The sequence below is a fragment of the Procambarus clarkii genome, chromosome 31, assembly GCF_040958095.1.
Source record: "Procambarus clarkii isolate CNS0578487 chromosome 31, FALCON_Pclarkii_2.0, whole genome shotgun sequence".
Lineage (NCBI taxonomy): Eukaryota > Metazoa > Arthropoda > Malacostraca > Decapoda > Cambaridae > Procambarus > Procambarus clarkii.
Window position 1 is genome coordinate 8,985,713 of NC_091180.1, and position 27,528 is coordinate 9,013,240.

The following is a 27,528-nucleotide window of genomic DNA, read 5'->3' on the forward strand; positions in this document are numbered from 1 at the left end:
CGGCCACCTCTGCCTTCGTCACTACCGAGACAGGGTTTTCAATGGCTTGGCGGTCTCCTGACTCATCTCCTCGGATGTCAGTCAGGTTCACACTCTCAGGTGTCCCACCCGTGCAGTGGCCTTCTGGGCACTCCTCTGGCACAGTCTCCGCTATGACTCTTGGCAACACCTTTGTCCCGCACAAGTCATTCCCCAGGATCACTTGGACTCCTGGAACAGGTATGTCGGGGCACACTCCCAACATCACCTCTGCCGACACATATTCCGACCTTAGCTGGACAGTACAAACGGGCATGTCACTTTCAGACAATAACCCATATACTTTCATCTTCCCACTGCCAGCTAACCGTCGACCATTCCCAATCAGGCTTCTCACAATCAAGCTCTGATTAGCTCCAGTATCTCTTAAGATACCAACTTCTACCTCAGGTTGGCCTCCTACACTGATCCAACCTTTGCTCATGAACGGTCTATACCTCTCGTTCACTAAGTTCGCTCTCTGTGGTTTGTCTCGGAACACATTAGTATATTTACCTCGGGGGTCACACATGGCCAGGGTCACAACTCTCTTGCCCTGCCGACAATCTCGCATCACGTGACCCAATGCGTTACAATTGTAACATCTCATCTGGGAAAAATCTCTTCTATATGTACCAAAGCGGCTCTGACTTTGTCCACTCGCATGAGAGTTCCTCGAGGCAGGTACACTACCTGCACTCTGTGGGGCTTTACTGGACTCTCGATTTCCCGGATAACGATTAGCTTCTCGTTTGGCTCCTCCATCCTCACTTTCAGACGAAGTGCGCGACCTACTCTTCTGAGTTTTAGGATACTTACTTTTATCTGCCCATTTATCAAAATTTTTCTCACCCCAGACTCTTCTGGGTCTTTCATAATTTCTTCCTCCCCAGACTCCACTGGATCTGCCATTGCTGCGTCTCGCCTCGCTTCTCACTCTGTTCTCCCTCAAGCTCTTGTATGCTTCAGTAATCATATCCGCCCTATCTGCGGCATCTTTCACCTCCATTATCCCTGCTTCTTGGATCTTGAACTTTGTTTCTGGATGCATCATCTCCAAGAACTTCTCCATGACCATCAGTTGCTTCAGGTCAGCGTAAGATCCAACTCCAGCAGCCTCAATCCACTTCTGGAATCGTCTTTCCAGATCCCTTGCTGTCTCAGCAAACGTACATGCTCCAACTTTGATCATCTCTCTGAAGCGCTTCCTATAAGCCTCTGAGGTTAACTGAAACGAGCGCAATATGCTGCTCTTTACTGTGGCGTAATCCTGGCACTCTTCCAGTGACAATTGGGTGTATGCCTCCCTGGCTGCACCGGTCAATCTTAACTGGACCAGCTGGGCCCATTCCTCCTGTGGCCACTCCTTGATACTGGCTACTTTCTCAAAATGCTCGAAGAAGCTCTCTGCCTCTTCGGGAACAAACAAGGGAATGTCTTTCTCCCTAACCCTAACATCTGGTGGGTGTGATACCTGGGTGGTGCTCTCTGGCAACCCATGTTCAATCCTTTGCTCAGCCAAGGTTCTATTCGCTTCTATCTGCATTTGTTTTGTTCTCTCTTTTTCTTTTTCGACTTGGGCTTTTTCTTTCTCCTGTTCCAACTCCAGTTCCCTTACTCTCGTTTTCTCTTTTTCTTTCTCCTGTTCCAACTCCAGTTCTCTTACTCTGGTTTTCTCTTTTTCTTTCTCCACCTCTAGTCTTGCTTTCTCTTTTTCTATTTCCAGTCTGTTTTTTTCTTTTTCCTTCTCTGCTTCATTTTTCATCTGGAGTTCTAATTTCATCTTTTCCAGCTGGAACTGTCTCTCCTTGTCCTCTCGTTGTTGCTGCATCTGGAGCTCTAACTGGAATCTCTCCAAGCTCCTATTTCGGCTACTCCTGCTACTGCGGCTACTCTTGCTGCTCCTACTCGATCCCTGGGATCTCACTTCATCCTGCCCATCATCCTCCTTTCCACTTTCAGCTCCTTTTTGGGCTCCTTGCTCTGCCGCTTCATTTTTGGCTCTTAACTGCCTCAGGATCTCATCCTTCATCCCAGCTACTTTAGATGCTTTCAACCTAATGCCACATTTTTCAGCTATTTGTTTCAATTGATCCCTCGTGCAACCTTCCAAGTCCTCAGGCTTGCCTGACTCCACAAATGCTTGCACCTTATCCATCTTTGTCCTGTGAGTCTTCCCAAGAGAGAGAATATACACCTGCGGTCACACAGTTTATTTCAGCAAGGGTGTTCAAATCCACTCTTGGACAGGGTGTGGGTGTGTCAGTTCACTCTCCCGGACACAGGCCCCCAATTTTATTATAGACTGTGGGTTGGTTGGTGTTGTCGTCGTTGATCCCTCTCTATGGACAACCCAACCCACAACTCGGCAGAGTGCTTATACTAGGAGATCACCCTTGGCGCTTCTGGCTCTTGGAGAGGGGCTCAACGTCACACGTTTAGGGGATGCGGCTCCAACACTTAGCCTCGTTGTCACGTGCACACACCCACTCGAGCCGCTGTGACTCCCCACTCTCTCCTTATGAGATATGATCTCCTCAATCCCCTATGACTTACTAGTATTACCTCCTACCCTGTCCACGGCAGTGGTTCTTGGTTCTTTCTCTCTCTCTCTCCTTCTTTACTACCTCCTGGGAAGCCTCACTAGGACAAGGGCAAACACCAGCAAATTGTGACACATTTACTGGACAAAGCACATACACGATACATACACACATATAATAATAATGAATCCTATACTCTATAATATCACAATCAGGTTGCACTCCAACACCATCAGAACTCTGTTATCAGCTTATCAAGTGGTATCCTATCTCCTGGTTCACCACCTGATACTATTAACCTCCTCAAGTTGGTCAAGTCTACATACACTGTTGCACCATCAGCAAGATAACATATATATATAGAAAATCAGCATTTGAATGCAATAACATATACCAGTATAAATGTTCATTGATACTTCAGTATAAAAACTCCTTGACATAAGAATGCCAACAGTCACTCACCTCTCACTGCGTCTTGCACGCTAATGACAACCAAACACTATCAACTCCCTATAAGTAATCCACCAGAACTTCCCCTTCCACCTCTGGAAGTTCACTACCCTAATATCCTTAGGTTCTTCCGGGCTTCACTACCAGGATCCTCTGCAGCTCCTCCAGGCTGCTATCATGAAGTTTCCTTGAGTAACTACGGTGCTTCACCCTTCTGCTAGGTTCCTCCACAGCTCTCTTGGCTGCTACACCATGAAGTTTCCCCGAGCAACTATGGTGCTTCTCCACCTCTACAGAAGCATGTGACACTCCTCTTCACTGCTGCTTCTCCTCACAGCTCGAGGTCTTCTGCTCCACTACCTTGGAGTCTCATCAGCTACTTCATCTGCTGGCTTCGAAGTTCTCAGCAACTTCTTCCCCAAAGAACAAACCTGCAACCCATCGACACTCCAATAAAATGTTCCCCTTTAACACATAAACAAAAAATATTCACACAATATGTTTGCCTCAAACCTCTATCTGTTCTCTACATACAGTGAGAGTGGACTCCCCCGTTTTGGGCGGGTCCATACTCCACCTCGCCTGGCGGCGGTCCTCACTCGCTGGGAGGGTCTTCCTCCGTCAAGAGCCAGGCTCCCTCAGTCGTCCGCCAGCGCTCAGAGGGGGCGGACGTCGCTCCGTGCTCCTCCCTCTTCACTCTCCTATTTCAGGCTTTCTGCCTTATTAAAACATGTCTAACTTATAAATAAACATTGCTACCGTCGCTGGGCACACGACCAACTACAAGTGATCACTATGAACTGGCGTATATCGTGCTTACCACAGATTAACTGATCGAGGGCGCTTTTCCTCTGACGGCGTCTGGTCAGGGCGCTCCACACAGCCCACGAAAATGCCTCTGAGTAGCTTATTAAACTCTCCTCGCCGTCCAAGACTTGACACCACAACGTTCTCAGCTCAATTCCACAGCTGGCACGTCTGCACACTTCTCTTCTCTTAGAGATATATCACCAGGGGTTCCCTTCTGGCGGGAGCTCAAACGGAGCGCGGCTTCCCCCTGCGATGTCTGGCACTCAAGTGAGGTCAAGGTCCTCCGGAAGCGAGCCTCACGCCTCCAGCAAAATGTCCACATCTCCTAGCCAGTCATTTATCTATTTTCTTCTGCATTGCCCATAATCTTAAATTGTTTTACATATCCAACCAGCCATTTTACATATGGGTTATCACCTCAATATTTGCTAGACCTTCTAGTTAGGTCAGGCTTGACGAATAACTCTCAAGGAGGGAGACTCGTTTCTCCTGTAGGCTGAGATCATAACACTCCCCTCCCCTTATTTTTGAGAGTTATTCCAGTGGCAAAGCTCGGTATAATACATCCGCCACCACACTGTCTCGTTCTTCAACCGATTGGTTCGAACGGTTGATCTGCTTACGTACTCCCTTAAGAGTCTACAATTAGTTCGTTGCTCCTTGCAACATCCGGCTCACAACTCTCCAGAAACATGGTCTTCTCACAAACGATTTGACTTCTCTGGCACCTCTTGGCTAGGCTGTCCTCCTTGGACGCCTGCATTCCATCGGTCCACTCTACTTACTGTCTCCACCCTCCGTTTCCTCGTCTTCTTCTCTTCACGTCCAGAGTCAGACATCTGCTGTCTGTACCTCCTCTGTCGTCTTCACACTTCCATCTACTGCCATTATACTTTCGTCTCCTGTCATCATACTTCACTCCATCGTCTTCACCGACGCTCCTCCTTTTCGTCTCCTCATTTATCTGAGACCTCATCCTGTTCGACTCCCACCGAGTCCTCGGCTTTCCTCTATTCCTCCATGCTTGTATCATCTTCCTCTTCCCACACTTTTCACCTCTATACAACTCCATTTCTTCTCCTTCAACTCTTCTTCGTTCCCTAAAAGTTTCTTCGGGCACTGTATTACATCCAACAGCACTCGACCGTACACGTCGCCTTGCCTCTCCCAGAGTGCTCGTAAGCATCTCTCCACACATACTGTCTCTTCTCCTTTCATTTTCCCGGCAATTACTCTTCTTCATTATCTCTCCTCCACGTTTTCTGTGAAACATATCAACTCCTGACACCTCAAACAACTTAACTCCACTATCCCTATGCCTCTGTGCTCGTGGACAACGTGACGCTCTACTCCCGTCCTCAGTATGTCCACATCTTTCCTCATTCATACTCAGCACAGTTGCATTCACCTTCCGACTCTTAGTTTCAGCAGTCTGGGCTCTACTCAGGTCCGCTCTCTTCACATGATTCTTCTTCGGCTGGGCCATCTTCACTTTTGACCTCACCGAGACTTCATTTTCCTGGGCTGGACCTTCATCAAATAGCCGTGCTATATCTACATCGATCTCTTCCACTGGCTGAATCGACACTGTCTCACCTTCTCCAGTGTCTTCCTCGTCGGCCACCTCTGCCTTCGTCACTACCGAGACAGGGTTTTCAATGGCTTGGCGGTCTCCTGACTCATCTCCTCGGATGTCAGTCAGGTTCACACTCTCAGGTGTCCCACCCGTGCAGTGGCCTTCTGGGCACTCCTCTGGCACAGTCTCCGCTATGACTCTTGGCAACACCTTTGTCCCGCACAAGTCATTCCCCAGGATCACTTGGACTCCTGGAACAGGTATGTCGGGGCACACTCCCAACATCACCTCTGCCGACACATATTCCGACCTTAGCTGGACAGTACAAACGGGCATGTCACTTTCAGACAATAACCCATATACTTTCATCTTCCCACTGCCAGCTAACCGTCGACCATTCCCAATCAGGCTTCTCACAATCAAGCTCTGATTAGCTCCAGTATCTCTTAAGATACCAACTTCTACCTCAGGTTGGCCTCCTACACTGATCCAACCTTTGCTCATGAACGGTCTATACCTCTCGTTCACTAAGTTCGCTCTCTGTGGTTTGTCTCGGAACACATTAGTATATTTACCTCGGGGGTCACACATGGCCAGGGTCACAACTCTCTTGCCCTGCCGACAATCTCGCATCACGTGACCCAATGCGTTACAATTGTAACATCTCATCTGGGAAAAATCTCTTCTATATGTACCAAAGCGGCTCTGACTTTGTCCACTCGCATGAGAGTTCCTCGAGGCAGGTACACTACCTGCACTCTGTGGGGCTTTACTGGACTCTCGATTTCCCGGATAACGATTAGCTTCTCGTTTGGCTCCTCCATCCTCACTTTCAGACGAAGTGCGCGACCTACTCTTCTGAGTTTTAGGGTACTTACTTTTATCTGCCCATTTATCAAAATTTTTCTCACCCCAGACTCTTCTGGGTCTTTCATAATTTCTTCCTCCCCAGACTCCACTGGATCTGCCATTGCTGCGTCTCGCCTCGCTTCTCACTCTGTTCTCCCTCAAGCTCTTGTATGCTTCAGTAATCATATCCGCCCTATCTGCGGCATCTTTCACCTCCATTATCCCTGCTTCTTGGATCTTGAACTTTGTTTCTGGATGCATCATCTCCAAGAACTTCTCCATGACCATCAGTTGCTTCAGGTCAGCGTAAGATCCAACTCCAGCAGCCTCAATCCACTTCTGGAATCGTCTTTCCAGATCCCTTGCTGTCTCAGCAAACGTACATGCTCCAACTTTGATCATCTCTCTGAAGCGCTTCCTATAAGCCTCTGAGGTTAACTGAAACGAGCGCAATATGCTGCTCTTTACTGTGGCGTAATCCTGGCACTCTTCCAGTGACAATTGGGTGTATGCCTCCCTGGCTGCACCGGTCAATCTTAACTGGACCAGCTGGGCCCATTCCTCCTGTGGCCACTCCTTGATACTGGCTACTTTCTCAAAATGCTCGAAGAAGCTCTCTGCCTCTTCGGGAACAAACAAGGGAATGTCCTTCTCCCTAACCCTAACATCTGGTGGGTGTGATACCTGGGTGGTGCTCTCTGGCAACCCATGTTCAATCCTTTGCTCAGCCAAGGTTCTATTCGCTTCTATCTGCATTTGTTTTGTTCTCTCTTTTTCTTTTTCGACTTGGGCTTTTTCTTTCTCCTGTTCCAACTCCAGTTCCCTTACTCTCGTTTTCTCTTTTTCTTTCTCCTGTTCCAACTCCAGTTCTCTTACTCTGGTTTTCTCTTTTTCTTTCTCCACCTCTAGTCTTGCTTTCTCTTTTTCTATTTCCAGTCTGGTTTTTTCTTTTTCCTTCTCTGCTTCATTTTTCATCTGGAGTTCTAATTTCATCTTTTCCAGCTGGAACTGTCTCTCCTTGTCCTCTCGTTGTTGCTGCATCTGGAGCTCTAACTGGAATCTCTCCAAGCTCCTATTTCGGCTACTCCTGCTACTGCGGCTACTCTTGCTGCTCCTACTCGATCCCTGGGATCTCACTTCATCCTGCCCATCATCCTCCTTTCCACTTTCAGCTCCTTTTTGGGCTCCTTGCTCTGCCGCTTCATTTTTGGCTCTTAACTGCCTCAGGATCTCATCCTTCATCCCAGCTACTTTAGATGCTTTCAACCTAATGCCACATTTTTCAGCTATTTGTTTCAATTGATCCCTCGTGCAACCTTCCAAGTCCTCAGGCTTGCCTGACTCCACAAATGCTTGCACCTTATCCATCTTTGTCCTGTGAGTCTTCCCAAGAGAGAGAATATACACCTGCGGTCACACAGTTTATTTCAGCAAGGGTGTTCAAATCCACTCTTGGACAGGGTGTGGGTGTGTCAGTTCACTCTCCCGGACACAGGCCCCCAATTTTATTATAGACTGTGGGTTGGTTGGTGTTGTCGTCGTTGATCCCTCTCTATGGACAACCCAACCCACAACTCGGCAGAGTGCTTATACTAGGAGATCACCCTTGGCGCTTCTGGCTCTTGGAGAGGGGCTCAACGTCACACGTTTAGGGGATGCGGCTCCAACACTTAGCCTCGTTGTCACGTGCACACACCCACTCGAGCCGCTGTGACTCCCCACTCTCTCCTTATGAGATATGATCTCCTCAATCCCCTATGACTTACTAGTATTACCTCCTACCCTGTCCACGGCAGTGGTTCTTGGTTCTTTCTCTCTCTCTCTCCTTCTTTACTACCTCCTGGGAAGCCTCACTAGGACAAGGGCAAACACCAGCAAATTGTGACACATTTACTGGACAAAGCACATACACGATACATACACACATATAATAATAATGAATCCTATACTCTATAATATCACAATCAGGTTGCACTCCAACACCATCAGAACTCTGTTATCAGCTTATCAAGTGGTATCCTATCTCCTGGTTCACCACCTGATACTATTAACCTCCTCAAGTTGGTCAAGTCTACATACACTGTTGCACCATCAGCAAGATAACATATATATATAGAAAATCAGCATTTGAATGCAATAACATATACCAGTATAAATGTTCATTGATACTTCAGTATAAAAACTCCTTGACATAAGAATGCCAACAGTCACTCACCTCTCACTGCGTCTTGCACGCTAATGACAACCAAACACTATCAACTCCCTATAAGTAATCCACCAGAACTTCCCCTTCCACCTCTGGATGTTCACTACCCTAATATCCTTAGGTTCTTCCGGGCTTCACTACCAGGATCCTCTGCAGCTCCTCCAGGCTGCTATCATGAAGTTTCCTTGAGTAACTACGGTGCTTCACCCTTCTGCTAGGTTCCTCCACAGCTCTCTTGGCTGCTACACCATGAAGTTTCCCCGAGCAACTATGGTGCTTCTCCACCTCTACAGAAGCATGTGACACTCCTCTTCACTGCTGCTTCTCCTCACAGCTCGAGGTCTTCTGCTCCACTACCTTGGAGTCTCATCAGCTACTTCATCTGCTGGCTTCGAAGTTCTCAGCAACTTCTTCCCCAAAGAACAAACCTGCAACCCATCGACACTCCAATAAAATGTTCCCCTTTAACACATAAACAAAAAATATTCACACAATATGTTTGCCTCAAACCTCTATCTGTTCTCTACATACAGTGAGAGTGGACTCCCCCGTTTTGGGCGGGTCCATACTCCACCTCGCCTGGCGGCGGTCCTCACTCGCTGGGAGGGTCTTCCTCCGTCAAGAGCCAGGCTCCCTCAGTCGTCCGCCAGCGCTCAGAGGGGGCGGACGTCGCTCCGTGCTCCTCCCTCTTCACTCTCCTATTTCAGGCTTTCTGCCTTATTAAAACATGTCTAACTTATAAATAAACATTGCTACCGTCGCTGGGCACACGACCAACTACAAGTGATCACTATGAACTGGCGTATATCGTGCTTACCACAGATTAACTGATCGAGGGCGCTTTTCCTCTGACGGCGTCTGGTCAGGGCGCTCCACACAGCCCACGAAAATGCCTCTGAGTAGCTTATTAAACTCTCCTCGCCGTCCAAGACTTGACACCACAACGTTCTCAGCTCAATTCCACAGCTGGCACGTCTGCACACTTCTCTTCTCTTAGAGATATATCACCAGGGGTTCCCTTCTGGCGGGAGCTCAAACGGAGCGCGTCTTCCCCCTGCGATGTCTGGCACTCAAGTGAGGTCAAGGTCCTCCGGAAGCGAGCCTCACGCCTCCAGCAAAATGTCCACATCTCCTAGCCAGTCATTTATCTATTTTCTTCTGCATTGCCCATAATCTTAAATTGTTTTACATATCCAAGCAGCCATTTTACATATGGGTTATCACCTCAATATTTGCTAGACCTTCTAGTTAGGTCAGGCTTGACGAATAACTCTCAAGGAGGGAGACTCGTTTCTCCTGTAGGCTGAGATCATAACAGTCATATTTTGCCCAAACCCCCCAGCAGCTTTCAAAATGTCTGAAATGTCGGAAATTTGACTTTTGAGCGTGATTTTTGAGCCGAATTCTGACTCTCTGCACCTTTTTTCAGTTTCAAATTACGACGTTTCATACAGAAAATATGCCAATTACTGAAAACAGCGATGGGTCATATTTTGCCCAAACCCCCCTGCAGTTTTTAAAATGTCTGAAATGTCGGAAATTTGACTCCTGGGCGTGATTTTTGAGCCGAATTCTGACTCTCTGCACCTATGTTCAGTTTCAAATTACGACGTTTCATACCGAAAATATGCCAATTACTGTAAACGGCGATGGGTCAAATTTTGCCCAACCCCCCATGCTGTTTTCAAAATGTCTGAAATGTCGGAAATTTGACACCTGACCGTGACTTTTTATCCGAATGCTTACTCTCTGCACCTATTTTCAGTTTCAAATTACGACTTTTTATACCGAAAATATGCCAATTACTGAAAACGGCGATTGGTCATATTTTGCCCAAACCCCCCTGCAGTTTTCAAATTGTCTGAAATGTCGGAAATTTGACTCCTGAGCGTGATTTTTGAGCCGAATTCTGACTCTCTGCACCTATTTTCAGTTTCAAATTACGACTTTTTAATCAGAAAATATGCCAATTACTGAAAACGGCGATGGGTCATATTTTGCCCAAACCCCCCTGCAGTTTTCAATATGTCTGAAATGTCGGAAATTTGACTCCTGAGCGTGATTTTTGAGCCGAATTCTGACTCTCTGCACCTATTTTCAGTTTCAAATTACGACTTTTTAATCAGAAAATATGCCAATTACTGAAAACGCCGATGGGTCATATTTTGCCCAAACCCCCCTGCAGTTTTCAATATGTCTGAAATGTCGGAAATTTGACTCCTGAGCGTGATTTTTGAGCCGAATTCTGACTCTCTGCACCTATTTTCAGTTTCAAATTACGACGTTTCATACCGAAAATATGCCAATTACTGAAAACGGCGATGGGTCATATTTTGCCCAATCCCCCCTGCAGTTTTTAAAATGTCTGAAATGTCGGAAATTTGAGTCCTGAGCGTGATTTTTGAGCCAAATTCTGACTCTCTGCACCTATTTTCAGTTTCAAAGTACGACGTTTCATACCGAAAATATGACAATTACTGTAAACGGCGATGGGTCATATTTTGCCCAAACCCCCCTGCAGTTTTCAAAATGACTGAAATGTTGAAAATTTGACTCCTGAGCGTGATTTTGTATCCGAATTCTGACTCTCTGCACCTATTTTCAGTTTCAAATTACTATTTTTTTACCGAAAATATGCCAATTACTGAAAACGGCGATGGGTCATATTTTCCCCAAACAAACCCCCCTGCAGTTTTCAAAATGTCTGAAATGTCGGAAATTTGACTCCTGACCGTGATTTTTGAACCGAATTCTGACTCTCTGCACCTATTTTAAGTTTCAAATTACGACTTTTTATACCGAAAATATGCCAATTACTGAAAACGGTAATGGGTCATATTTTGCCCAAACCCCCCAGCAGCTTTCAAAATGTCTGAAATGTCGGAAATTTGACTCCTGAGAGTGACTTTTTATCCGAATGCTTACTCTCTGCACCTATTTTCAGTTTCAAATTACGACTTTTTATACCGAAAATATGCCAATTACTGAAAACGGCGATGGGTCATATTTTTCCCAAACCCCCCTGCAGTTTTCAAATTGTCAGAAATGTCGGAAATTTGACTCCTGAGCGTAATTTTTGAGCCGAATTCTGACTCTCTGCACCTATTTTCAGTTTCAAATTACGACGTTTCATACCGAAAATATGCCAATTACTGAAAACGGCGATGGGTCATATTTTGCCCAATCCCCCCTGCAGTTTTTAAAATGTCTGAAATGTCGGAAATTTGAGTCCTGAGCGTGATTTTTGAGCCAAATTCTGACTCTCTGCACCTATTTTCAGTTTCAAAGTACGAAGTTTCATACCGAAAATATGCCAATTACTGTAAACGGCGATGGGTCATATTTTGCCCAAACCCCCCTGCAGTTTTCAAAATGTCTGAAAAGTCGGAAATTTGACTCCTGAGCATGATTTTTTATCCGAATTCTGACTCTCTGCACCTTTTTCCGTTTCAAATTACTAATTTTTACACCGAAAATATGCCAATTACTGAAAACGGCGATGGGTCATATTTTCCCCAAACAAACCCCCCTGCAGTTTTCAAAATGTCTGAAATGTCTGAAATTTGACTCCTGAGCGTGATTTTTGAGCCGAATTCTGACTCTCTGCACCTATTTTCAGTTTCAAATTACGACTTTTTATACCGAAAATATGCCAATTACTGAAAACGATAATGGGTCATATTTTGCCCAAACCCCCCAGCAGCATCCAAAATGTCTCAAATGTCGGAAATTTGACTCCTGAGCGTGACTTTTTATCCGAATGCTTACTCTCTGCACCTATTTTCAGTTTCAAATTACGACCTTTTATACCGAAAATATGCCAATTACTGAAAACGGCTATGGGTCATATTTTGCCCAAACCCCCCTGCAGTTTTCAAAATATCTGAAATATCGGAAAATTTACTCCTGAGCGTGACTTTTTATCCGAATGCTTACTCTCTGCACCTATTTTCAGTTTCAAATTACGACCGAAAATATGCCAATTACTGAAAACAGCTATGGGTCATATTTTGCCCAAACCCCCCTGCAGTTTTTAAAATGTGTGAAATGTCGGAAATTTGACTCCTGAGCGTGACTTTTGAGCCGAATTCTGACTCTCTGCACCTATTTTCAGTTTCAAATTACGACCTTTTATACCGAAAATATGCCAATTACTGAAAACGGCGATGGGTCATATTTTCCCCAAACAAAGCCCCCTGCAGTTTTCAAAATGTCTGAAATGTCGGAAATTTGACTCCTGAGCGTGATTTTTGAGCCGAATTCTGACTCTCTGCACCTATTTTCAGTTTCATATTACGAATTTTTATACCGAAAATATGCCAATTACTGAAAACGGTAATGGGTCATATTTTGCCCAAACCCCCCAGCAGCTTTCAAAATGTCTGAAATGTCGGAAATTTGACTTTTGAGCGGGAGTTTTGAGCCGAATTCTGACTCTCTGCACCTTTTTTCAGTTTCAAATTACGACGTTTCATACCGAAAATATGACAATTACTGTAAACGGCGATGGGTCATATTTTGCCCAAACACCCCTGCAGCTTTCAAAATGTCTGAAATGTCGGAAATTTGACTCCTGAGCGTGACTTTTTATCCGAATGCTTACTCTCTGCACCTATTTTCAGTTTCAAACTACGACCTTTTATACTGAAAATATGCCAATTACTGAAAATGGCTATGGGTCATATTTTGCCCAAACCCCCCTGCAGTTTTCAAAATGTGTGAAATGTCGGAAATTTGACTCATGAGCGTGACTTTTGAGCCGAATTCTGACTCTCTGCACCTATTTTTAGTTTCAAATTACGACTTTTCATACCGAAAATATGCCAATTACTGAAAACGGCGATGGGTCATGTTTTGCCCAAACCCCCCTGCAGTTTTTAAAATGTCGGAAATTTGACTCCTGAGCGTGATTTTTGAGCCGAATTCTGACTCTCTGCACCTATTTTCAGTTTCAAATTACGACGTTTCATACCGAAAATATGACAATTACTGTAAACGGCGATGGGTCATATTTTGCCCAAACCCCCTCTGCAGTTTTCAAAATGTCTGAAATGTCGGAAATTTGACTCCTGAGCGTGATTTTTTATCCGAATTCTGACTCTCTGCACCTATTTTCAGTTTCAAATTACTACTTTTTATACCGAAAATATGCCAATTACTGAAAACGGCGATGGGTCATATTTTCCCCAAACAAACCCCCCTGCAGTTTCCAAATGTCTGAAAAGTCGGAAATTTGACTCCTGAGCGTGATTTTTGAGCCGAATTCTGACTCTCTGCCCCTATTTTCAGTTTCAAATTACGACTTTTTATACCGAAAATATGCCAATTACTGAAAACGGTAATGGGTCATATTTTGCCCAAACCCCCCAGCAGCTTTCAAAATGTCTGAAAAGTCGGAAATTTGACTTTTGAGCGGGAGTTTTGAGCTGAATTCTGACTCTCTGCACCTTTTTTCAGTTTCAAATTACGACGTTTCATACCGAAAATAGGCCAATTACTGAAAACGGCGATGGGTCATATTTTGCCCAATCCCCCCTGCAGTTTTCAAAATGTCTGAAATGTCAGAAATTTGACTCCTGAGCGTGATTTTTTATCAGAATTCTGACTCTTTGCACCTATTTTCAGTTTCAAATTACGACTTTTTATACCGAAAATATGCCAATTACTGAAAACGGCTATGGGTCATATTTTCCCCAAACCCCCCTGCAGTTTTCAAAATGTCTGAAATGTCGGAAATTTTACTCCTGAGCGTGATTTATTATCCGAATTCTGACTCTCTGACGCTATTTTCAGTTTCATATTGCGACGTTTCGTACCGAAAATATGCCAATTACTGAAAACGGCGATGGGTCATATTTTGCCCAAACCCCCCTGCAGTTTTTAAAATGTCTGAAATGTCGGAAATTTGACTCCTGAGCGTGATTTTTGAGCCGAACTCTGATTCTCTGCACCTATTTTCAGTTTCAAATTACGAAGTTTTATACCGAAAATATGCCAATTACTGAAAACGGCCATGGGTCATATTTTGCCAAAACCCCCCTGCAGTTTTTAAAATGTCTGAAATGTCGGAAATTTGACTCCTGAGCGTGAATTTTGAGCCGAATTCTGACTCTCTGCACCTATTTTCAGTTTCAAATTACGACGTTTCATACCGAAAATATGCCAATTACTGTAAACGGCGATGGGTCATATTTTGCCCAAACCCCCCTGCAGTTTTCAAAATGTCTGAAATGTCGGAAATTTGACTCCTGAGCGTGATTTTTTATCCGAATTCTGACTCTCTGCACCTATTTTCAGTTTCAAATTACGACTTTTTATACCGAAAATATGCCAATTAATGAAAACGGAGATGAGTCATATTTTGACCAAACCCCCCTGCAGTTTTCAAAATGTCTCAAATGTCGGAAATTTGACTCCTGAGCGTGATTTTTTATCCGAATTCTGACTCTCTGCACCTATTTTCAGTTTCAAATTACGACTTTTTATACCGAAAATATGCCAATTACTGAAAACGGCGATGGGTCATATTTTGCCCAAACCCCCCTGCAGTTTTCAAAATGTCTGAAATGTCGGAAATTTAACTCCTGAGCGTGATTTTTGAGCCGAATTCTGACTCTCTGCACCTATTTTCAGTTTCAAATTACGACGTTTCATACCGAAAATATGCCAATTACTGAAAACGGCGATGGGTCATATTTTGCCCAATCCCCCCTGCAGTTTTTAAAATGTCTGAAATGTCGGAAATTTGAGTCCTGAGCGTGATTTTTGAGCCAAATTCTGACTCTCTGCACCTATTTTCAGTTTCAAAGTACGACGTTTCATACCGAAAATATGACAATTACTGTAAACGGCGATGGGTCATATTTTGCCCAAACCCCCCTGCAGTTTTCAAAATGACTGAAATGTTGAAAATTTGACTCCTGAGCGTGATTTTGTATCCGAATTCTGACTCTCTGCACCTATTTTCAGTTTCAAATTACTATTTTTTTTACCGAAAATATGCCAATTACTGAAAACGGCGATGGGTCATATTTTCCCCAAACAAACCCCCCTGCAGTTTTCAAAATGTCTGAAATGTCGGAAATTTGACTCCTGAGCGTGATTTTTGAACCGAATTCTGACTCTCTGCACCTATTTTCAGTTTCAAATTACGACTTTTTATACCGAAAATATGCCAATTACTGAAAACGGTAATGGGTCATATTTTGCCCAAACCCCCCAGCAGCTTTCAAAATGTCTGAAATGTCGGAAATTTGACTCCTGAGAGTGACTTTTATCCGAATGCTTACTCTCTGCACCTATTTTCAGTTTCAAATTACGACCTTTTATACCGAAAATATGCCAATTACTGAAAACGGCTATGGGTCATATTTTGCCCAAACCCCCCTGCAGTTTTCAAAATGTCTGAAATGTCGGAAATTTGACTTTTGAGCGGGAGTTTTGAGCCGAATTCTGACTCTCTGCACCTATTTTCAGTTTCAAATTACGACTTTTTATACCGAAAATATGCCAATTACTGAAAACGGTAATGGGTCATATTTTGCCCAAATCCCCCAGCAGCTTTCAAAATGTCTGAAATGTCGGAAATTTGACTTTTGAGCGGGAGTTTTGAGCCGAATTCTGACTCTCTGCACCTCTTTTCAGTTTCAAATTACGACGTTTCATACAGAAAATATGCCAATTACTGAAAACAGCGATGGGTCATATTTTGCACAAACCCCCCTGCAGTTTTTAAAATGTCTGAAATGTCGGAAATTTGACTCCTGAGCGTGATTTTTGAGCCGAATTCTGACTCTCTGCACCTATGTTCAGTTTCAAATTACGACGTTTCATACCGAAAATATGCCAATTACTGTAAACGGCGATGGGTCAAATTTTGCCCAACCCCCCCTGCTGTTTTCAAAATGTCTGAAATGTCGGAAATTTGACACCTGAGCGTGACTTTTTATCCGAATGCTTACTCTCTGCACCTATTTTCAGTTTCAAATTACGACTTTTTATACCGAAAATATGCCAATTACTGAAAACGGCGATGGGTCATATTTTTCCCAAACCCCCCTGCAGTTTTCAAATTGTCAGAAATGTCGGAAATTTGACTCCTGAGCGTAATTTTTGAGCCGAATTCTGACTCTCTGCACCTATTTTCAGTTTCAAATTACGACGTTTCATACCGAAAATATCCCAATTACTGAAAACGGCGATGGGTCATATTTTGCCCAATCCCCCCTGCAGTTTTTAAAATGTCTGAAATGTCGGAAATTTGAGTCCTGAGCGTGATTTTTGAGCCAAATTCTGACTCTCTGCACCTATTTTCAGTTTCAAAGTACGAAGTTTCATACCGAAAATATGCCAATTACTGAAAACGGCTATGGGTCATATTTTGCCCAACCCCCCCTGCAGTTTTCAAAATATCTGAAATATCGGAAAATTTACTCCTGAGCGTGACTTTTTATCCGAATGCTTACTCTCTGCACCTATTTTCAGTTTCAAATTACGACCGAAAATATGCCAATTACTGAAAACAGCGATCGGTCATGTTTTGCCCAAACCCCCCTGCAGTTTTTAAAATGTCGGAAATGTCGGAAATTTGACTCCTGATCGTGATTTTTGAGCCGAATTCTGACTCTCTGCACCTATTTTCAGTTTCAAATTACGACGTTTCATACCGAAAATATGACAATTACTGTAAACGGCGATGGGTCATATTTTGCCCAAACCCCCTTGCAGTTTTCAAAATGTCTGAAATGTCGGAAATTTGACTCCTGAGCGTGATTTTTTATCCGAATTCTGACTCTCTGCACCTATTTTCAGTTTCAAATTACTACTTTTTATACCGAAAATATGCCAATTACTGAAAACGGCGATGGGTCATATTTTCCCCAAACAAACCCCCCTGCAGTTTTCAAAATGTCTGAAATGTCGGAAATTTGACTCCTGAGCGTGATTTTTGAGCCGAATTCTGACTCTCTGCACCTATTTTCAGTTTCATATTACGACTTTTTATACCGAAAATATGCCAATTACTGAAAACGGTAATGGGTCATATTTTGCCCAAACCCCCCAGCAGCTTTCAAAATGTCTGAAATGTCGGAAATTTGACTTTTGAGCGGGAGTTTTGAGCCGAATTCTGACTCTCTGCACCTTTTTTCAGTTTCAAATTACGACGTTTCATACCGAAAATATGACAATTACTGTAAACGGCGATGGGTCATATTTTGCCCAAACCCCCCTGCAGCTTTCAAAATGTCTGAAATGTCGGAAATTTGACTCCTGAGCGTGACTTTTTATCCGAATGCTTACTCTCTGCACCTATTTTCAGTTTCAAATTACGACCTTTTATACCGAAAATATGCCAATTACTGAAAATGGCTATGGGTCATATTTTGCCCAAACCCCCCTGCAGTTTTCAAAATGTGTGAAATGTCGGAAATTTGACTCATGAGCGTGACTTTTGAGCCGAATTCTGACTCTCTGCACCTATTTTTAGTTTCAAATTACGACTTTTCATACCGAAAATATGCCAATTACTGAAAACGGCGATGGGTCATGTTTTGCCCAAACCCCCCTGCAGTTTTTAAAATGTCGGGAATTTGACTCCTGAGCGTGATTTTTGAGCCGAATTCTGACTCTCTGCACCTATTTTCAGTTTCAAATTACGACGTTTCATACCGAAAATATGACAATTACTGTAAACGGCGATGGGTCATATTTTGCACAAACCCCCCTGCAGTTTTCAAAATGTCTGAAATGTCGGAAATTTGACTCCGGAGCGTGATTTTTTATCCGAATTCTGACTCTCTGCACCTATTTTCAGTTTCAAATTACTACTTTTTATACCGAAAATATGCCAATTACTGAAAACGGCGATGGGTCATATTTTCCCCAAACAAACCCCCCTGCAGTTTCCAAATGTCTGAAAAGTCGGAAATTTGAATCCTGAGCGTGATTTTTGAGCCGAATTCTGACTCTCTGCCCCTATTTTCAGTTTCAAATTACGACTTTTTATACCGAAAATATGCCAATTACTGAAAACGGTAATGGGTCATATTTTGCCCAAACCCCCCAGCAGCTTTCAAAATGTCTGAAAAGTCGGAAATTTGACTTTTGAGCGGGAGTTTTGAGCCGAATTCTGACTCTCTGCACCTTTTTTCAGTTTCAAATTACGACGTTTCATACCGAAAATAGGCCAATTACTGAAAACGGCGATGGGTCATATTTTGCCCAATCCCCCCTGCAGTTTTCAAAATGTCTGAAATGTCAGAAATTTGACTCCTGAGCGTGATCTTTTATCCGAATTCTGACTCTTTGCACCTATTTTCAGTTTCAAATTACGACTTTTTATACCTAAAATATGCCAATTACTGAAAACGGCTATGGGTCATATTTTCCCCAAACCCCCCTGCAGTTTTCAAAATGTCTGAAATGTCGGAAATTTTACTCCTGAGTGTGATTTATTATCCGAATTCTGACTCTCTGACGCTATTTTCAGTTTCATATTGCGAAGTTTCGTACCAAAAATATGCCAATTACTGAAAACGGCGATGGGTCATATTATGCCCAAACCCCCCTGCAGTTTTTAAAATGTCTGAAATGTCGGAAATTTGACTCCTGAGCGTCATTTTTGAGCCGAACTCTGATTCTCTGCACCTATTTTCAGTTTCAAATTACGAAGTTTTATACCGAAAATATGCCAATTACTGAAAACGGCCATGGGTCATATTTTGCCAAAACCCCCCTGCAGTTTTTAAAATGTCTGAAATGTCGGAAATGTGACTCCTGAGCGTGATTTTTGAGCCGAATTCTGACTCTCTGCACCTATTTTCAGTTTCAAATTACGACGTTTCATACCGAAAATATGCCAATTACTGTAAACGGCGATGGGTCATATTTTGCCCAAACCCCCCTGCAGTTTTCAAAATGTCTGAAATGTCGGAAATTTGACTCCTGAGCGTGATTTTTTATCCGAATTCTGACTCTCTGCACCTATTTTCAGTTTCAGAATACGACTTTTTATACCGAAAATATGCCAATTACTGAAAACGGAGATGAGTCATATTTTGCCCAAACCCCCCTGCAGTTTTCAAAATGTCTGAAATGTCGGAAATTTGACTCCTGTGCGTGATTTTTTATCCGAAGTCTGACTCTCTGCACCTATTTTCAGTTTCAAATTACGACTTTTTATACCGAAAATATGCCAATTACTGAAAACGGCGATGGGTCATATTTTGCCCAAACCCCCCTGCAGTTTTCAAAATGTCTGAAATGTCGGAAATTTAACTCCTGAGCGTGATTTTTGAGCCGAATTCTGACTCTCTGCACCTATTTTCAGTTTCAAATTACGACGTTTCGTACCGAAAATATGCCAATTACTGAAAACGGCGATGGGTCATATTTTGCCCAAACCCCCCTGCAGTTTTCAAAATGTCTGAAATGTCTGAAATTTGACTCCTGAGCGTGACTTTTTATCCGAATGCTTACTCTCTGCACCTATTTTCAGTTTCAAATTACGAACTTTTATACCGAAAATATGCCAATTACTGAAAACGGCTATCGGTCATATTTTGCCCAAACCCCCCTGCAGTTTTTAATATGTCTGAAATGTCGGAAATTTGACTCCTGAGCGTGATTTTTGAGCCGAATTCTGACTCTCTGCACCTATTTTCAGTTTCAAATTACGACTTTTTATACCGAAAATATGCCAATTACTGAAAACGGTAATGGGGCATATTTTGCCCAAACACCCCAGCAGCTTTCAAAATGTCTGAAAAGTCGGAAATTTGACTTTTGAGCGGGAGTTTTGAGCCGAATTCTGACTCTCTGCACCTTTTTTCAGTTTCAAATTACGACGTTTCATACCGAAAACATACCAATTACTGAAAACGGCTATGGGTCATATTTTGCCCAAACCCCCCTGCAGTTTTCAAAATGTCTGAAATGTCGGAAAATTGACTCCTGAGAGTGACTTTTTATCCGAATGCTTACTCTCTGCACCTATTTTCAGTTTCAAATTACGAACTTTTATACCGAAAATATGCCAATTACTGAAAACGGCGATTGGTCATGTTTTGCCCAAACCCCCCTGCAGTTTTTAAAATGTCTGAAATGTCGGAAATTTGACTCCTGAGCGTGATTTTTGAGCCGAATTCTGACTCTCTGCACCTATTTTCAGTTTCAAATTACGACTTTTTATACCGAAAATATGCCAATTACTGAAAACGGTAATGGGTCATATTTTGCCCAAACACCCCAGCAGCTTTCAAAATGTCTGAAAAGTCGGAAATTTGACTTTTGAGCGGGAGTTTTGAGCCGAATTCTGACTCTCTGCACCTTTTTTCAGTTTCAAATTACGACGTTTCATACCGAAAATATGCCAATTACTGAAAACGGCTATGGGTCATATTTTGCCCAAACCCCCCTGCAGTTTTCAAAATGTCTGAAATGTCGGAAAATTGACTCCTGAGAGTGACTTTTTATCCGAATGCTTACTCTCTGCACCTATTTTCAGTTTCAAATTACGAACTTTTATACCGAAAATATGCCAATTACTGAAAACGGCGATGGGTCATGTTTTGCCCAAACCCCCCTGCAGTTTTTAAAATGTCGGAAATGTCCGAAATTTGACTCCTGAGAGTGATTTTTGAGCTGAATTCTGACTCTCTGCACCTATTTTCAGTTTCAAATTACGACGTTACATACCGAAAATATGACAATTACTGTAAACGGCGATGGGTTATATTTTGCCCAAACCCCCCTGCAGTTTTCAAAATGACTGAAATGTTGGAAATTTGACTCCTGAGCGTGATTTTGTATCCGAATTCTGACTCTCTGCACCTATTTTCAGTTTCAAATTACTATTTTTTATACCGAAAATATGCCAATTACTGAAAACGGCGATGGGTCATATTTTCCCCAAACAAACCCCCCTGCAGTTTTCAAAATGTCTGAAATGTCGGAAATTTGACTCCTGAACGTGATTTTTGAGCCGAATACTGACTCTCTGCACCTATTTTCAGTTTCAAATTACGACTTTTTATACCGAAAATATGCCAATTACTGAAAACGGTAATGGGTCATATTTTGCCAAAACCCCCCAGCAGCTTTCAAAATGTCTGAAATGTCGGAAATTTGACTCCTGAGAGTGACTTTTTATCCGAATGCTTACTCTCTGCACCTATTTTCAGTTTCAAATTACGACCTTTTATACCGAAAATATGCCAATTACTGAAAACGGCTATGGGTCATATTTTGCCCAAACCCCCCTGCTGTTTTCAAAATGTCTGAAATGTCGGAAAATTGACTCCTGAGCGTGACTTTTTATCCGAATGCTTACTCTCTGCACCTATTTTCAGTTTCAAATTACGACTTTTCATACCGAAAATATGCCAATTACTGAAAACGGCGATGGGTCAAATTTTCCCCAAACAAACCCCCCTGCCGTTTTCAAAATGTCTGAAAAGTCGGAAATTTCACAACCTGAGCGTGATTTTTGAGCCGAATTCTGACTCTCTGCCCCTATTTTCAGTTTCAAATTACGACTTTTTATACCGAAAATATGCCAATTACTGAAAACGGCCATGGGTCATATTTTGCCAAAACCCCCCTGCAGTTTTTAAAATGTCTGAAATGTCGGAAATTTGACTCCTGAGCGTGATTTTTGAGCCGAATTCTGACTCTCTGCACCTATTTTCAGTTTCAAATTACGACGTTTCATACCGAAAATATGCCAATTACTGTAAACGGCGATGGGTCATATTTTGCCCAAACCCCCCCTGCAGTTTTCAAAATGTCTGAAATGTCGGAAATTTGACTCCTGAGCGTGATTTTTTATCCGAATTCTGACTCTCTGCACCTATTTTCAGTTTCAAATTACGACTTTTTATACCGAAAATATGCCAATTACTGAAAACGGCGATGGGTCATATTTTGCCCAAACCCCCCTGCAGTTTTCAAAATGTCTGAAATGTCGGAAATTTAACTCCTGAGCGTGATTTTTGAGCCGAATTCTGACTCTCTGCACCTATTTTCAGTTTCAAATTACGACGTTTCGTACCGAAAATATGCCAATTACTGAAAACGGCGATGGGTCATATTTTGCCCAAACCCCACTGCAGTTTTCAAAATGTCTGAAATGTCTGAAATTTGACTCCTGAGCGTGACTTTTTATCCGAATGCTTACTCTCTGCACCTATTTTCAGTTTCAAATTACGACCTTTTATACCGAAAATATGCCAATTACTGAAAGCGGCTATGGGTCATATTTTGCCCAAACCCCCCTGCAGATTTCAAAATGTCTGAAATGTCGGAAATTTGACTCATGAGCGTGACTTTTTATCCGAATGCTTACTCTCTGCACCTATTTTTAGTTTCAAATTACGACTTTTCATACCGAAAATATGCCAATTACTGAAAACGGCGATGGGTCATGTTTTGCCCAAACCCCCCTGCAGTTTTTAAAATGTCGGAAATGTCGGAAATTTGACTCATGAGCGTGATTTTTGAGCCGAATTCTGACTCTCTGCACCTATTTTCAGTTTCAAATTACGACGTTTCATACCGAAAATATGACAATTACTGTAAACGGCGATGGGTCATATTTTGCCTAAACCCCCCTGCAGTTTTCAAAATGTCTGAAATGTTGGAAATTTGACTCCTGAGCGTGATTTTTTATCCGAATTCTGACTCTCTGCACCTATTTTCAGTTTCAAATTACTACTTTTTATACCGAAAATATGCCAATTACTAAAAACGGCGATGGGTCATATTTTCCCCAAACAAACCCCCCTGCAGTTTTCAAAATGTCTGAAATGTCGGAAATTTGACTCCTGAGCGTGATTTTTGAGCCGAATTCTGACTCTCTGCACCTATTTTCAGTTTCAAATTACGACTTTTTATACCGAAAATATGCCAATTACTGAAAACGGCGATGGGTCATGTTTTGCCCAAACCCCCCTGCAGTTTTTAAAATGTCGGAAATTTGACTCCTGAGCGTGATTTTTGAGCCGAATTCTGACTCTCTGCACCTATTTTCAGTTTCAAATTACGACGTTTCATACCGAAAATATGACAATTACTGTAAACGGCGATGGGTCATATTTCGCCCAAACCCCCCTGCAGTTTTCAAAATGTCTGAAATGTCGGAAATTTGACTCCTGAGCGTGATTTTTTATCCGAATTCTGACTCTCTGCACCTATTTTCAGTTTCAAATTACTACTTTTTATACCGAAAATATGCCAATTACTGAAAACGGCGATGGGTCATATTTTCCCCAAACAAACCCCCCTGCAGTTTTCAAAATGTCTGAAAAGTCGGAAATTTGACTCCTGAGCGTGATTTTTGAGCCGAATTCTGACTCTCTGCCCCTATTTTCAGTTTCAAATTACGACTTTTTATACCGAAAATATGCCAATTACTGAAAACGGTAATGGGTCATATTTTGCCCAAACCCCCCAGCAGCTTTCAAAATGTCTGAAAAGTCGGAAATTTGACTTTTGAGCAGGAGTTTTGAGCCGAATTCTGACTCTCTGCACCTTTTTTCAGTTTCAAATTACGACGTTTCATACCGAAAATAGGAGAATTACTGAAAACGGCGATGGGTCATATTTTGCCCAATCCCCCCTGCAGTTTTCAAAATGTCTGAAATGTCAGAAATTTGACTCCTGAGCGTGATTTTTTATCCGAATTCTGACTCTTTGCACCTATTTTCAGTTTCAAATTACGACTTTTTATACCGAAAATATGCCAATTACTGAAAACGGCTATGTGTCATATTTTCCCCAAACCGCCCTGCAGTTTTCAAAATGTCAGAAATGTCGGAAATTTTACTCCTGAGCGTGATTTATTATCTGAATTCTGACTCTCTGACGCTATTTTCAGTTTCAAATTGCGACGTTTCGTACCGAAAATATGCCATTTACTGAAAACGGCGATGGGTCATATTATGCCCAAACCCCCCTGCAGTTTTTAAAATGTCTGAAATGTCGGAAATTTGACTCCTGAGCGTGATTTTTGAGCCGAACTCTGATTCTCTGCATCTATTTTCAGTTTCAAATTACGAAGTTTTATACCGAAAATATGCCAATTACTGAAAACGGCCATGGGTCATATTTTGCCAAAACCCCCCTGCAGTTTTTAAAATGTCTGAAATGTCGGAAATTTGACTCCTGAGCGTGATTTTTGAGCCGAATTCTGACTCTCTGCACCTATTTTCAGTTTCATATTACGACGTTTCATACCGAAAATATGTCAATTACTGTAAACGGCGATGGGTCATATTTTGCCCAAACCCCCCTGCAGTTTTCAAAATATCTGAAATGTCGGAAATTTGACTCCTGAGCGTGATTTTTTATCCGAATTCTGACTCTCTGCACCTATTTTCAGTTTCAAATTACGACTTTTTATACCGAAAATATGCCAATTACTGAAAACGGAGATGAGTCATATTTTGCTCAAACCCCCCTGCAGTTTTCAAAATGTCTGAAATGTCGGAAATTTGACTCCTGTGCGTGATTTTTTATCCGAATTCTGACTCTCTGCACCTATTTTCAGTTTCAAATTACGACTTTTTATACCGAAAATATGCCAATTACTGAAAACGGCGATGGGTCATATTTTGACCAAACCCCCCTGCAGTTTTCAAAATGTCTGAAATGTCGGAAATTTAACTCCTGAGCATGATTTTTGAGCCGAATTCTGACTCTCTGCACCTATTTTCAGTTTCAAATTACGACGTTTCGTACCGAAAATATGCCAATTACTGAAAACGGCGATGGGGCATATTTAGCCCAAACCCCCCTGCAGTTTTCAAAATGTCTGAAATGTCGGAAATTTGAATCCTGAGCGTGATTTTTGAGCCGAATTCTGACTCTCTGCACCTATTTTCAGTTTCAAATTACGATGTTTCATACCGAAAATATGCTAATTACTGTAAACGGCGATGGGTCATATTTTGCCCAAACCCCCCTGCAGTTTTCAAAATGTCTGAAATGTCTGAAATTTGACTCATGAGCGTGACTTTTTATCCGAATGCTTACTCTCTGCACCTATTTTTAGTTTCAAATTACGACTTTTCCTACCGAAAATATGCCAATTACTGAAAACGGCGATGGGTCATGTTTTGCCCAAACCCCCCTGCAGTTTTTAAAATGTCGGAAATGTCGGAAATTTGACTCCTGAGCGTGATTTTTGAGCCGAATTCTGAATCTCTGCACCTATTTTCAGTTTCAAATTACGACGTTTCATACCGAAAATATGACAATTACTGTAAACCGGCGATAGGTCATATTTTGCCCAAACCCCCCTGCAGTTTTCAAAATGTCTGAAATGTTGGAAATTTGACTCCTGAGCGTGATTTTTTATCCGAATTCTGACTCTCTGCACCTATTTTCAGTTTCAAATTACTACTTTTTATACCGAAAATATGCCAATTACTGAAAACGGCGATGGGTCATATTTTCCCCAAACAAACCCCCCTGCAGTTTTCAAAATGTCTGAAATGTCGGAAATTTGACTCCTGAGCGTGATTTTTGAGCCGAATTCTGACTCTCTGCACCTATTTTCAGTTTCAAATTACAACTTTTTATACCGAAAATATGCCAATTACTGAAAACGGTAATGGGTCATATTTTGCCCAAACCCCCCAGCAGCTTTCCAAATGTCTGAAAAGTCGGAAATTTGACTTTTGAGCGGGAGTTTTGAGCCGAATTCTGACTCTCTGCACCTTTTTTCAGTTTCAAATTTTGACGTTTCATACCGAAAATATGCCAATTACTGAAAACGGCTATGGGTCATATTTTGCCCAAACCCCCCTGCTGTTTTCAAAATGTCTGAAATGTCGGAAAATTGACTCCTGAGCGTGACTTTTTATCCGAATGCTTACTCTCTGCACCTATTTTTAGTTTCAAATTACGACCTTTTATACCGAAAATATGCCAATTACTGAAAACGGCTATGGGTCATATTTTGCCCAAACCCCCCTGCTGTTTTCAAAATGTCTGAAATGTCGGAAAATTGACTCCTGAGCGTGACTTTTTATCCGAATGCTTACTCTCTGCACCTATTTTCAGTTTCAAATTACGACTTTTCATACCGAAAATATGCCAATTACTGAAAACGGCGATGGGTTATATTTTGCCCAAACCCCCCTGCAGTTTTCAAAATGTGTGAAATGTCGGAAATTTGACTCATGAGCGTGACTTTTGAGCCGAATTCTGACTCTCTGCACCTATTTTTAGTTTCAAATTACGACTTTTCATACCGAAAATATGCCAATTACTGAAAACGGCGATGGGTTATGTTTTGCCCAAACCCCCCTGCAGTTTTCAAAATGTCTGAAATGTCGGAAATTTGACTCCTGAGCGTGATTTTTTATCCGAATTCTGACTCTCTGCACCTATTTTCAGTTTCAAATTACTACTTTTTATACCGAAAATATGCCAATTACTGAAAACGGCTATGGGTCATATTTTGCCCAAACCCCCCTGCTGTTTTCAAAATGTCTGAAATGTCGGAAAATTGACTCCTGAGCGTGACTTTTTATCCGAATGCTTACTCTCTGCACCTATTTTCAGTTTCAAATTACGACTTTTCATACCGAAAATATGCCAATTACTGAAAACGGCGATGGGTCAAATTTTCCCCAAACAAACCCCCCTGCCGTTTTCAAAATGTCTGAAAAGTCGGAAATTTCACAACCTGAGCGTGATTTTTGAGCCGAATTCTGACTCTCTGCCCCTATTTTCAGTTTCAAATTACGACTTTTTATACCGAAAATATGCCAATTACTGAAAACGGCCATGGGTCATATTTTGCCAAAACCCCCCTGCAGTTTTTAAAATGTCTGAAATGTCGGAAATTTGACTCCTGAGCGTGATTTTTGAGCCGAATTCTGACTCTCTGCACCTATTTTCAGTTTCAAATTACGACGTTTCATACCGAAAATATGCCAATTACTGTAAACGGCGATGGGTCATATTTTGCCCAAACCCCCCCTGCAGTTTTCAAAATGTCTGAAATGTCGGAAATTTGACTCCTGAGCGTGATTTTTTATCCGAATTCTGACTCTCTGCACCTATTTTCA